This window comes from Hyposmocoma kahamanoa, unplaced genomic scaffold (assembly GCF_003589595.1).
Source record: "Hyposmocoma kahamanoa isolate Upper Pololo Valley unplaced genomic scaffold, ASM358959v1 296, whole genome shotgun sequence".
Lineage (NCBI taxonomy): Eukaryota > Metazoa > Arthropoda > Insecta > Lepidoptera > Cosmopterigidae > Hyposmocoma > Hyposmocoma kahamanoa.
The window spans coordinates 3162566-3175298 of record NW_020653780.1 but is presented as its reverse complement, the minus strand read 5'-3'; positions in this window follow the sequence as shown (position 1 = coordinate 3175298).

Sequence of the window (12733 nt, the reverse complement as noted above, 5' to 3'; positions counted from 1 at the left end):
AGTCTTGTTTAAAGTCGCTTGGTGTTTTCAATGCGACTTTTAGGCCTATGAGACTATTAAGATCACTGTTATAGCTTTACCAGTCCGTGTGCTTGTTTACAAGAGCTGGAAGCTTCTGTGAACGTGTTTCGATGATGTGTTTAGTTAAATGCAAAATTCTGGGTGAATGATCAGAGCTCATGTCATCACTGTCCTCTATATTTAAGTAGTTTGATGATATATTTTTATAAATAAAAAAGTCTATAAGGTCCGGAATTTTGTTGGTATCAGTTGGCCAATATGTTGGTTTTCCTGTAGATATTACAATAGATTTCAACTCCTGAATTCCTTTTCACAGTTCTCTCCCGTCAGTTCTCATCATTCTGAAACCCCAGATGATATTTTTGGCATTGAAGTCCCCGCCAATGATAAAGTTTGTCTCCTAGGTGGTTCATAAACTGTACGTAGTCATCTTTTTTCAGTAAATGTTTAGGAGGGCAATACATTGCTGCTATAGATATAGGATATGCTTTAGTGCTAATGCATATTGCTATTTCTTGAACTCTTCTATCCTCCCATTTTTTTTACAATTACAATTGGTAGTGTTCCAAATTAGCCTTAATTATGACCGCACTTCCATTTTTTGCCGAATTATCGGGGTGTATTGCATGGTATATTTTATAACCATCCATCACGATAGTTGAAGTCGCAGTGCAATGCGTTTCAGTCACAATGATTAAGTAGTCCATTACAGTTCCACGTGATAATTTTAAGGTTTCCAATCATTTTTGTAGTCTAGGTTTGGTGCCGTGTCTCAGCTGGGCTCAGCTCAAGTGATGCTACATATTTAAGTATTTCATCGAGTTTATTTTCAAAACTCGGTTTACCTTTTGAGAACTGGGCATAAGTGTGGCTGGTATTATTATATGTTTGTTGCTATGGGCATGGTGTAGGTTTCGTCACTTTTGGCATTGACTTAGTTGCCTTTGTGGTGGTCTCATCTCGTTGCCTACTGTTCGTAGGTTTTTTGGCATATTTGGACTTTATTTTTTGTATTTCTCTGGCGACACCCTCTATAGTTCGCTGGGTGTAGTTCTCCACAATGTACACATTTGGGTTTTTAACTTGAAGGCTTCTTACAATCTATAGTAAAATGCTTGCCTGTACATTTCACGCATCTGGGATCTTAAGCACAGTATAATAAAATAAAATAATATTTTTTTCATTTTATTATTATTATTGTATTTATTTTAAACTCTCGCCTCTCCCAAGGCCTAAAAAATTAATTTTGATTTTTTAAATGGGAGAGGCGGTATTTCTCGGCAATGGCACAGTCATTATTATTATTATTATTATTAATATATAATAGACGCACGCTTGGTCACACTCTCACCTAATAATAAGCTAACTGGTAATGGGCAGAGCCGCCCAAAGGTGGTAGCAGTACTCCATACACGATCGAACTTGTGCTTTATACAGATTTAAAAGCTGTTCAGGTGTGAAGTGCCGCCTGACTATTATTTGATGTGTGTGTGTGTGTGTGTGTGTGTGTGTGTGTGTGTGTGTGTGTGTGTGTGTAATTAAGGGACAATAACTCTAGGTATTATTTTACATTATAAAACTTAAATCCAATTATAAAATTTCACATAACATTCATATTAATACCTTAACTTAACCTTAACTGCCTCCGTGGTCGAACGGTTACCATGCCGGACTGCCACGCAGAGGTCCCAGGTTCGATTCCCGGGCCGGGAGAAATACTTGTATGGCCTACATTTATTTCTCTCGTGAGTATGGGTGTAATTTGTGGTTGTCTATGTGTGTGTCCATGGCACCCGCGACACAGGGTTAGTAGAAAGAAATTGTTTTCAATTGATAATGAAAATAAAAGATACGTTATTGAACTATGGGGCTCGAAACACAATTGACTTAAACTTTGCTCGATAAAAAAAACCACAAGGTTCGCCGAATTTTTATTGTTTTGCTACTACATTCGTCTACGGAAAAATCAGTTTCAATCAATTCTTATTATAGAAATTATTTCAATCAAATTTTTCCTCTCGTGTTTCGTAATGAATACGTAGGGGCTATGAACCATTGTACTGTGAGAGAGTATACTTTATTTTATAAAGGCAATGTTTAAATATCGTGTAATAAATTTGAGGCGCATCTTTCCACGTCTACCTCACACGATTTAAAGCCTTAAATTGGAGAACAGTATTATTTTGAGGGACACACTAGAGAATAATCTCAGTACAGAGTACTAAAAAAACCGACCTTAATAGTTCGTACAATTACACCTGTTTGCCAAGTTTTATTTAATCGGTTAGCGAAAAGTGCGCGAAACCGGATTCATCCCCTAGTTTACCATCTTTAGAGGTGGAATATTTTCTTCAGATTTTAATGGGGCCAGTACTGAGGAGGTACCTCAGTTTCCAACAAAAAAAAAGAATCATCAAATTCGGTTCACGAGTGCCGTGGAGTTGTCGCGTCACTTACATACAAAAAAAACCAGTCGAATCGAGAACGTCCTCCTTTTTTAAAGTCGGTTAAAAATCGTCTAAACGTCAGTGTACAAACGGCATTACATCAAGCTATACATTGACGGGTCTTGTTCAGTTGCACTAGAAAAGAGATATTCGAACAAAAGTGTATAATAGCTTGGTTTGCTGTTGACTCTACTTACTACATTAGAGCTTGATGTGCTGTTGACTCTAATACTTACTACATTACTAACATGCCTTGGGTATCGGACGATTAAAACTGAATTAGATATCATCAGAGTTTTTCTTGAATGCAATGAACAGACGAATACTATATGCTGTAACCAGTAACAATTACAAACTGAATTGTGAATGCCGTGATAGTGATGTAACAGAGTCGTTGACATTGGCTGCTTTCATTATTTTCATTGTGAGAAAATGTATTGTAAAATAGTATTCATCAGTGGTGAACTAAACAACTGTGGAATACGCATAGACCGAGTAGGAGCGTTCGACCAACTGAGAACTCGTGATAGAATTAACAATATTACTTACGCACCACTTATCACGCACGGAGCAAAACGCACTTTGCTGTGTCACCTGGTCGTTGGTCTACCCATGAGAGGTTTGTAACATTATTTGTTGCAACATTGAAAAATAGTTCATTTTCGTAGGTAACCTATTTATTATTGTAATTCCAATTAATACTTAACTAGAAACTAAACAGGTATAACGTAAATAATAGAAAATGAGTGGGTTGCATAAATTTACTTTGAAATCAGCAAAAAGCGATTAACAATTTAATAATGCAGATAGTAGTTAATCAAACTCCCACTACAAACGTACCGGTGTTCTCACTTATTTGGAATTGGTTTTGATTTCGTACTTACGCCCACGAACTTTGTAATAATTTTTAAACGACATTAAGTAATAAATAAGGAGTCCTTAGAACGATAATTGAAACAAATATTATGTAACTAAGTTGAGTTACTAACAGGTATTCTCCTGTCTGACAATATCGACGACATGCTAACTGTGATATTTTGCACAGTTGCGCAATGCCATGCTTACCAGATTCAAAGAAAAGGCGTTAAATTTGGTGTGGGTCATAGTAACAGGTGACGAAACATGGATTTATAGTTACGATCCCAAAACAAAGCAGCAATCGAGCGTATGGGTCTTTCGAGATGAGCCGAAACCAACAAAAGTGACGCGCGTGGAAAGTGCCTCTAAGCGGATGATTGCTTCTTTTTTTAAGAACTAGACCCGTGGCTATTGTTGCTTTGGAGAATCGTTGTACCGTGAATAGTGATTGGTGCACGACCGTTTATTTGCCGAAAGTTATTGACAAACTCTGTAAAAATAACTGCAAACGCCGTATCATCTTGCACTACGATAATGCCAGTTCTCACACGGCCAGACAGACAAATGAATTTTTGAAGGTGAGCAACGTCTCCGTATATTCTAAAAAATATTCTGTACTTATTGTAATAAAAGTAATATCTCTAACAATGCCGTGTTGTTCTATTCGGTCGGGAAAAACAGCAAAACATCTAATTACAAAACAAAAATCAAATTTCATCGGTAATTAAATATTAAATATGTAATTTTGCAATTTTCGTCCATTATAGCAAAGCTCAAGTTACCTGGTCGATTTGAATTGAATCAGTTGACGACACCCATTGACGACACCCGTCAATTATTTCGAACTCGGGCTAGCTAATCGGAGCGCAGTTGACATAGTAATGATATGGCAGAATAGTTTTCAAACAAATTAAATGACATTTCGCCTCTATTTCTGGTTATATACTCGATGGCAGAAGTACAGTAATATTCTTTGTTTTCATTGCTTTTTAGTTTCTTTTTTAAACAATATTAATGTAATCAGCCACACCCTTATGACCATAAATAACTGTCAAAATTGCCCCTCTCATTAACACCTGAGATAAAGAATTTCATACAAACATAATCAATGTCAACGCCTTGCTAATACTTATTGAGGTTTTTATGCTTTTACACAATACAAAAGAGTACTTAGTTACCGCTACTTTATTTGCAATCATGTTCGACCGTGCCAGATTCTCAGAATGTTATAATCTAATAATAATAATGTGCCAGACAACCACACTAATAATAATAATAATAATATAATAACGCACGCAATCACCCAACAAACAGGGAAACCCACTGTCGCGTGTGCCATGGACACACACAAATTACACCCAAACTCACGAAAGAAATAAATATAGGCCATACAAATATTTCTCCTATAACCTGGGACCGGCATGGTAGCCGTTCGGCCACGGAGGCAGTTTAAATGAAATACCTGCTGTCAAACAATTTCCTGTACTATGAGTACCAGAACTACGGAATTCACTCCGGGGCAGAACACTCAGGCCAGAATCTACTTAGAAAAGTTCCTTTCCCACAGTGCAAGCCGTTGGGACAACGAGTAAAGAAATAAATATGCTGTCGATAATTTTAGAACGAATTAATAAATGTTAATTATAGACGGAACTAAATAATTGTTTGTCCCAAAAAAGAAAATAGTAGTAGGGCTGCCATCATACTTATTTCTGCCGCCAAGCAGACACATTACTGCGTAAGGGTAAGGGTGCTGGTGAAACTACATGCACATAGGAGTTGTCAAATTTATGTCTCGGGGTAACGAGAGCAGTGGCAGTGCACCTCAAATCTTTGCGAGTAATGCTAAGTTCCGATGACAAAAAATTTACATACGTTCGTTCAATTATGTGCGCGTCGTACCGCGCTTTAAAGTGCGGTACCGCAGCATTCAGAGGAAATACTTCAAAAAGCGCGTCGCCGCTGGTAAACGCGCGTCTCTATGTATTTAGAATTATAAGCACTGACAGTAAGATCACCAATTCGCAAACGTGGTGCGTTCAGCGGAGTGATAAAGATTTGCGTGTAAATTGCGCGCAAACGTGCATCTTGTGTAGGATACATCCAGCGCAAGCCTCGAACGCTCCGCTGAACGAACCACACCGTTCCAATTTTGCGGCCTTATTGTTCCGATGACCGAGCGTTTTCTTCATGATAGGACGTGTTAGACGCTTAGCTAAATTGTTTTTGCGCCGCGCGTTACCTCTCAGACGGCAGATGTGCGTGCACCTGAACCTCGCTTAAAGCCCGCTTACAACCGCGCAAGATTTGTTCGTCCCGTCACTTGATAGCATAAGAATTCACCAAAAGAACCTTTCAAAAAACAACTCAAGCTACAAGTAAGGAAAGAAATTTGCGTTCACATTAAGAAATAAGTTAATTTATGAAGAATATGATCTCAATTAGTCCAAATCTTACCTAGACCATTTAAAAAACTTATTTTACCTAAGTCAATTATTTGAGTTTGAACGTAATCAGACGAAAATTAAATGGAAAAATTTCAGGTAGTTTGCGACAAGGTAGATGGCAATTACGCAACTTTAAAAGATTGTTTGTGGAGTATACTAAAAGACGCTCTTTGTCGTAGGGTTGTCAACAAACAGTTTTACCTTTGTCGTTTTATTATTAGAATATAATAGAAAATTTTAAATTTATTTCTTATTATCGTCTACGTTTTTATAATAAAATTGTAATAATATAAGTGCCTCAATACAATGTGATCGTGAATTGGGGATAAATATATAACGCACCCTTTGGTGTAATAAGACCACATCACCACAAACGAAATCAGTAGATAACTTTTATGCTGAAATAGGAGAGTTATAAAGGAGGATGGCGAAAGCTGACCCAAAATCAACAAAGTGCCGTTCACGGACTTTGCTAGTATAATTTTGCGTTTTATGCCTATTTATTAATATATTTTTGTATATTTTTAGAAGTCGGGAATGAAGAAATTGGAAAACAATGTATTTTAGAATAGATGCAAGAACACAACACAATTGATTCATTTCGACCATAGATTATATAACGTTCTTGCAGGTACGTTTTGTAAAGTATTGGTTATTTTATAATACACACATAAAACATTAAAGCTATAAAATACCTAATCAAATAATCAATTAAACAATAATGACATAAAGTAAACAATTAAACACGATGTGACAATAATGTTTAGACAATATTTAAATGAGAGATACGAAAGTTAGCAAAGGAACGTCTTGACAAGCGGCCTCTTGCCAATGTCAATGTCACTTTGAGATTGAGAACAGTGGGACCATTTGTGGCAGATTTTTGCCATTTGGGCACATTTAATTTTTATTCATTTTCATTGCGACAGAACATGATAACGTTATATAATAATAATAATAATAATAATAATAACGCACACACTCAACATAGCCCCGCACTAGGGAAACCCTGTGTCGCGGGTGCCATGGACACACACATAGACAAACACAAATTACACCCAAACTCACGAGAGAAATAAATGTAGGTCATACAAATATTTCGCCCGGCCCGGGAATCGAACCTGGGACCTCTGCGTCGCAGTCCGGCATGGTAACCGTTCGGCCACGGAGGCAGTTAATATTAAATGTGGCCCCGTTTGGCAGATTTCGGAATATTCAGCAAGTTCTTTATTATTTTAGGAACAAACTGAAAACTTGTTGTTTTCTGCTACTACGAACAAACATCTGAAGCAAAATATAGGACAATGTTATAAACATAATCCATATCAAGTTTATAACCCCCAGCTTCTACAGGCTGTATTCAATTAGCTTTCTTGATGCTTTGATAATGAATCACAAGTATTGATTGGTCTCTTTAATGCACGTCGTCAAAAACACTGGGTCACAAAGTACACGAGATGTCGCCATCCTTCTTTCACATAAACATAATTTGTTTCGTGTTTGTATTTTTTTCAACAGCAAACATTTTTTTAATTAAAAAATTCAGTGCAAAAAGTAATAAAATAATATTAAACAAGGTAATAATAGGTAAGTTATTTTAACTACGTTGTTCCAAAGAATTGTCTAATTTAAGAATGTTCAGTTGATCTTCTTATTGTATCGATGGCATTGAAAAAACAAAACAAGCCATACAGAGAGTTCAAAACGCATGCATAAGAAACTCTGTGCCCAGAAGGGACGATATCAAACCATATATAAGCAGTAGAGCTCCTTGTGAAAGAATTCGTCGAGGGAAGTACTGTCACCTTATCTTTTTCTGCCGCCAAATAGTAATGTTAACATTACGGTGTTGCGATTTTGAAGGGTAAGGGTGCTGGTGAAATTACAGGCACATGGGACTTGTCAACTTATGCCTCAGCGTGATGGGTGCAGTGGCAGTGCCCTTAGATCTTTGCGGTTTAAAGCTCTGAGTGGCATTGCAACTGTTATGGACAGGCGTGTAGCTTACCATCAGGGGCACGACTTGTTCGTCCCGTCACTTGATATTATGAGAAAAATCTAAAACTGGGTCTTGGTTTTTTATAATATCTCAAAAAAATATTTTGTCACTTACCCGCGTTTTAATATGCGCAACTCTCAATGTCTCAAATATTACTTACTGTTTTTGCATACTTTGTTTAAAAAGCAATTTCCAAAATATTCATAAGAAAAATTTCAAGAAAGAGTTCAGGATGAGAGATTGCGCTATAGGGATCTGTTACTCAAAATTCCAAAAATATCTTTGTATGCTGCCCGGAGTTGCTTCAAACATTCCGTTTCTAAAATTTGGAACGACTTACCTTCTCCTGTTCTAACGGCAGTGTCTCTAACACTACCAACTTTTTAACATAAATGTTTTCTGTGGCTGTTTGAAAAGCAATCTCGGGACGCCGACTTTACGAAGCAGCTTGAGTTTGTATAGGTATCTGGTCTATGTATTTGTTTATGTTTGATATTATGCTATTTAAATTACTTAATTATTACTCAAATTGATTATTTTTCTTGTGTCTAATTTTACTTGTTTAGTGCCCAATCGTCTACAATTATCTGATTATATCTGAATTGTGGTGTTCCAATTTATGACAGGCCATGGCGGAACAACATCGAGGGCTATGTAATTAGCATAGACTTCAGACGCTGTGTCATGGACCCTTTTAACATGCTTTTTTTATTATTTATTTTACCTTGAATCCATTTTTAATTTTTTTGTATGAAATTTATGTATTTTGCATGTCAAACAAAGGCGATTTAATTTTTTATTTATTTATCTCCTTATTCGTTTTATTGTGAGTTACACCGAACTAACAAACCGCAAAAATTATCGAAGGAAAACCGTTTCAAACAAAATTTATAAATTCTATTCTGGAAAAATTAATTCAAAAATGTCTTGGATTCTTGCAAATTCCACTTCAAATCGTCAAAATTTATTGAACACTCCTTCGTAACGGCGATTTTTTTTAAAGAAGAATGAATAATGAAGAATTCCTAATTTGCCTCTCCAACTAGTGAAGGTGCCACCTCAGTATATTTGTCATTACCTTTGGCGGGCTAAACAAATGTATTACACTTACGATTTCGGTCCACTCTTGTATGCCCCGCATTCAAGATTTTCTTCTACACCCAGCTTTCCTTCTACCAGCATCTTTTTCCATCATTGTAAGTTGTAGGAGCTTATACTCAACTTTTCACTGTTTGACAGTTTGCAACAGTTTCCGTTTTTATCTAGTCGGATAGAAAGGTCGTAGAAAATATAATAGGTAGAAACAACTTGACAAAGTTTACTCAGGCACTGAAAATAATGACGTTAACAGCAACCCTAGAGCGATAAAAAATTTTATGTTTACTTTTTTTAGTCAATGTCTAGACGATTTTATCTGTAAGCAATACGAGATACGTAGTCACGCACGTTTCGTGAAGTAATTGTATTGCGCTTTGTTAACTTTTATTTGTCTTTAAAGTTTGCTGGTTCAGTTATTTTTACTATATTTTCACCGATGTTATAGAGAGGACATTAACGAGTCTTGGTGTTAACATGTGGTTAACATAGCATTTTGTAGTTAGTATCAGAAATTGTTAAGATGTCTGAAATTCTGGGTTGCTACGTATACATGTTAATTATTATAGATATTTTTAGCAAATACTAATAATGGATAAATAAATAAATAACGCGCACACTCATAGCCCCGCACTAGTAAGACCCTATCACGGGTGCCATGGACATACGTATAGACGGTTGTCTATATGTATGTCCATATGTATGTAATTTGTGGTTACAAATTACATCCAAACTCACGAGACGGATAAATGTAGGCCACATAAATACTTCTCAACGCCCAGAAATCGAACCCGGGACCTCTGCGTGCTATCCCAGCAATAATAATAAATACTACGTACCTACAGCATTATAGCGTTATATTTTAATAGAGCCAATTATACATAATCACATTTTAAAGTAGTAGAACGTAAAGGGAAATATATTTTGGATATAGCCCTGTTAATACAATAATGTTGTAGGGTAAAGATGCCTAATATGAGATAGTCGCCAAATATGAGATAGTTAGGTCTTGGCCAAACTAGTCGCCGCAGCCATTTGGCGCTAGTGTCGCTAAATGCCACAATGCAACTGGTCGGAACGTGTGTTAGTGCTTCCCAGCCAGAGGCGACGTTAGATTGTGTACGCGCGGATTTTTACGGAACTACAAAACCAAATTTTTGTCATCAAATGTTTACGAGGTATGTTACAACTTTATAGTTACACTAAATGCTTTCAATTTACAGTCATTGTATCAATTATATGATTAATTTTACGATGCAGTTTTGTTATCTTTGCTAACAAAAAAAGGCAGCCATTTTGGTGAATGTAGATGTTTTCCTAATATGAGACACGCTGGGATTCCTAAAATGAGATATCTCATATTACATACACACATAAGCGTCATACATGACTATTTAAAAAAAATTAAGTTCTGAATGGTGAATTATGGTGAATCATAAGACGCTGAATTCCTTTTTTTTTTTAATTCCTTCCTGCACCGGAAGGTTTTTAGAAGACACGAGAGGAGAAAAATGGGCTAAATGCCAAGGCTGTTTCAAGTAGACTCATGACGATTGTGGAGAAGTTTTAGCAGATCGATTTTTATGTGCTATGTGTTTAGACTTAGAATAATAACGCATAGAAACCTAGTCCGTACACGCTAAGTGAGGCAAATTGAAGCGCGCCAAAAGGACCTACCCGAGCGTGCGGGCCTTCGGTGCTCAAGGTCAACTTGCACTGTGAACAGATCAAGAATTTTAGCTAAAAATGACGAAATGTGCGGTAAATGAGGGTAAAAATACGTCAGACAAACATAAAATGGATACTAACATCACATTCCACAAGGAAGTAACGCGTTTCAACTTGTATTTTTATATAAATATTTACTAAAACCGAAAATTAACCTACTACTAAAACTAGCCTACATGAATTTGATTTTTGCCTCACTTGTGACAGTTCGTTTGATATGAAACTATCATTCTATGCGTTATTATTCTAAGTGTTTAGATATATCTAATGTTTAGAAGAATATATTTGTATTTATATTATTTGTTGATTTTTGATATTGTTTAAGAAGTGCCATTATGAAAATCACTGTGTATATTATGAGTTTGACATAGATTATAATGTAAGTTGAATAGGTATATAAAGTCGTTACTAGACCTATAATTTGAAATACGATGTTATTGATTAAAAAGTCTCGCCAATAAAAAGTTTAATTTAAACGATTTCTTTCTTTATTCTAGAGATGTGATCTTTCGGAGTTGTTATTGCAATAATTTATTTTTTACCGGCAAAAATTAAAATGGATTCTTATATCCGGCATCCTTACTCTACTGAAGGGTCCCAAAAATCAAACTACGCAACGTTGATTAACCACTCAATTAAACACTTCGAAATTTTCACTATCATACTACCTACTACCCACACATGATTAATTCCATGGCAGCCTTATAAACATTTTAGCAACAACTTGACAGGCGTTGTAAAAACGGGCAACGCCATCTAGCGGCATTTTACTAAATAAATGTTTATAATTTTTACGGCGTAATTTTATGGAACTTTAATTAAAGGTCTTAAAGGTTAATTAAAGTCCACAGCTGGACATAGGCCTTGATATGGTTTACTTATTATAAACTAAGTGTTATATAAAATTAATTAATAATAAAACTAAACTAAATTACATGGCAAACCAAACACACGCGTAAAGTGTAGTAACTCAAAAAGTGTATTTTTTGTGCAAAAAATCTTTTTTGTTGGAAAGGGGGTACTTCCATAGTGGTCCCATTTCATTTTGAAGAAAATCATCCACCTCGAAGGGTGGCTGATTTATAAATAGCGCCTAACTTTAATTTAGGCAATTACTTTAATGGTTGATTTTGCTATTTCTCCAATTCAAGGCGTTTTTCTCTCAATATACTTTGAGTAGTGAGAACCGATTTTTATTATCTCCAGTGTCAAGTCCTGTATAGTGGCGAACTAGGGGATATTTCAATAAAACTTAGCAAATAGACGTAAATACACGTACTTTTGAGGTCGGTTTTTTAGTACTCTGTACTGAGATTATTATCTATTATAGTCGTGAATAGAGATGTGTAATTTATCGACATGGCATATTCGTCAGTTGTTAAAAAAATTCCAAAACGGTAAGTATTTCTATTGTTACTAAAAATAAAATCGATTTAAAGAATGTTGTAAAAACACAATCAGATAATAAAATAAACATTCTTAATTTTAATCTAGTATTTATGAATAGATCGTACGCAGATAGGAAGGTACGTAATTAATTTTAATTGTACCATTGATTTACAAATTGTGCAGAAATATTGTGTTGAAATAGAAGATAGATATCGTTGATTGAAATTGATACTTGATTAAAAGAAAATATATTTTCGCCACGCTGATGTGGACGAATATGGTAAATGCTCTAACATGTATGAAATTTCAAAAAATTATGTATGAAGGCTCTTACGCAAAATGAAAATTCTATGTTTTTTAACATCTCGTTGTGGTAAATGAAACTATTTTTTCGGATCTAAATCGCGTATACTTGTATTTTTTTAAACAAACTAACGTTTTAGGTTCTTTACAGGTTCCATGGTCGCGGCTGACTGAGATGATAACGTCGTCAACCAGTTATGTCTAATATTAATAATAAACAACTCTATTTTGTACGACAGTTACAAAAGTTATTAATTTAAATACTTTATTGTTAATTTAACCAAGAACACTCATTGCACTTTTTTAATTACTTTATTTTAAGAATACGAATTTATACTAAATTAAATGTAATAATTTAAAGGAAAAAAAAATAAAATAAAAAATAAGTACTATTGCACTCTTGTACCTGCTTGGGATTTTTCATCAGATGAAATACTGGATTCCAA